This window comes from Pundamilia nyererei, unplaced genomic scaffold, assembly GCF_000239375.1.
Source record: "Pundamilia nyererei isolate P.nyererei 1_Seehausen unplaced genomic scaffold, PunNye1.0 scaffold00001, whole genome shotgun sequence".
NCBI lineage: Eukaryota > Metazoa > Chordata > Actinopteri > Cichliformes > Cichlidae > Pundamilia > Pundamilia nyererei.
In genome coordinates, this window is record NW_005187402.1 from 3,064,372 (window position 1) to 3,066,067 (window position 1,696).

At 41.2% G+C, this 1,696-nt stretch overlaps 1 protein-coding gene across 4 annotated transcripts in view; it reads left to right on the forward strand.

Annotated features, from left to right (window-relative positions):
• The window catches only part of il1rapl2 (interleukin 1 receptor accessory protein-like 2), a 479,888-nt gene that overhangs the window by 454,732 nt on the left and 23,460 nt on the right, over nt 1-1,696 (forward strand). The gene's annotated exons all lie outside the window — the stretch shown is intronic.

Genomic DNA, 1,696 nt, shown 5'->3' on the forward strand with positions numbered 1-1,696 from the left:
TAGGAATTTCTTTTACTTATGTATTAATCACATTATTTTATTGTATAATGCCTTGGTGCCACTGGATTTTAACATGTCTGACATGTAAGACAAATGGTGGGGGTGTAGTAAGGAAGCTGGGGGAAGCAGACCAGAGTCTTTTGTCTCCTCGAGGACTCTGGGAAGTAACAAGGGAGTGTGAACCTTAAGGTGTGACACAGCTGTGTACTGCCTTTTGTTCCTGAAGAAGGTACAGTATTTAACTGAGAGCCATGCTAGACTCAGAGAACTCTGCTGACCGTCTGTCCCGCGGACATGCAGGGGCTCCATCAGGCTTGATTGTCTGCTGTCTTTGTGTGTTTGGATTAAAGAATGTTAGCTACCGCTCATTTGCAGGCTTTATTTAAGTGGAAAATTTCCACAACAATATATATATCTCTCTATATTTATAGAAATAGATATATAGAGATATAGATATAGACACCTCAAACAATGTGGTAACATGGCACTAAATACAACTGACGTCTTTTGTAGCAAAGATGTGACTGCCATCAAACCAGGATGTGGTGCTCACACAGGTATTGTTAATAATATCTGGTGCAAAGCCCATAAAAACATTTGTGTCGTTTTGGGTAGCATGTGTGAAACCAATCTTGCACTTCCAACACTCTGACCTCTCTTATGAACTTGAGGGATATCCCATTGTTAATCTAGATGTCAGCCCGCCTTTGCAGATATAACAGCTTCACCTCCTCTGGGAAGTCTTTCCACAAGGTTTAGGAGTGTGTTTATGGGATTATCTGATTGTTCTCCCAGAATTGTATTTGGGAGGTCAGACTGGTGTTGGACGAGAAGGCCTGGCTCGCAGTCTCATCCCAAAGGTGTTTTTTTCTGGTTGACCACAGAGGTTGGGACTCTGTGCAGGCTAGTCAAGGCTTCCACACCAAACTCACTCATCCATGTCTTTATGGACCTTCCTTTGTGCAGAGTTGTGCAGTCTTGTTGGAACAGGAAGGGGGCATCACCAAACCGTTTCATCAAAGTTGACAGCATGAAGTTGTCCAATATGTTTATATTAGCTTGTAGTTAGGGCTGCATCAGCTGACCCCGAATCGACCCTTAGATACGTTGGAATAGGCCTAAGCTGCTGGGGGCTTCCCCTCTGTGTTTATACACCCCTCTGCACTTAATCACTAGTTCACTAGCTGGGACAACATCCTTATTTTAGGTTTGACAGCATTTTTATTAGATAATGGTAGATGGTTGAGCATGAAATGAGGCTGCGGTTTGGAGAGTGAATACATTCAAAGGAAGAGGGCGAGTGGGGCACGAAAACAAAAAATGAACAATGTGTAGTGCTGGGTGGGTCATATGAACCAGAAGTGTTCAATATGTGTCCTTAGACATTTTCAGCCCAGAAAGTTCACTCAGTCATTCAAGGAAACTGAGCACTAAGTCAGAAGGAGAGCAGAGTAAGTATTGACTTCACCAAGTGGCCAAAAACATGGTTACAAATATTACGATCATAGTCTGTGTTCGTATGTCTCTTCTATATCTCCGCCTAGACTCCTAAAGTAATCTGGATAATTAAAAATATATTATCAACATTTTTTTATGTATAGAATGTTACATATAACAATATAACACTCAAATTCATACAAATGATATCTCAAAAAAACATCAACATTAAACGTATGTCTGTGAAGGTTCTCAGTCA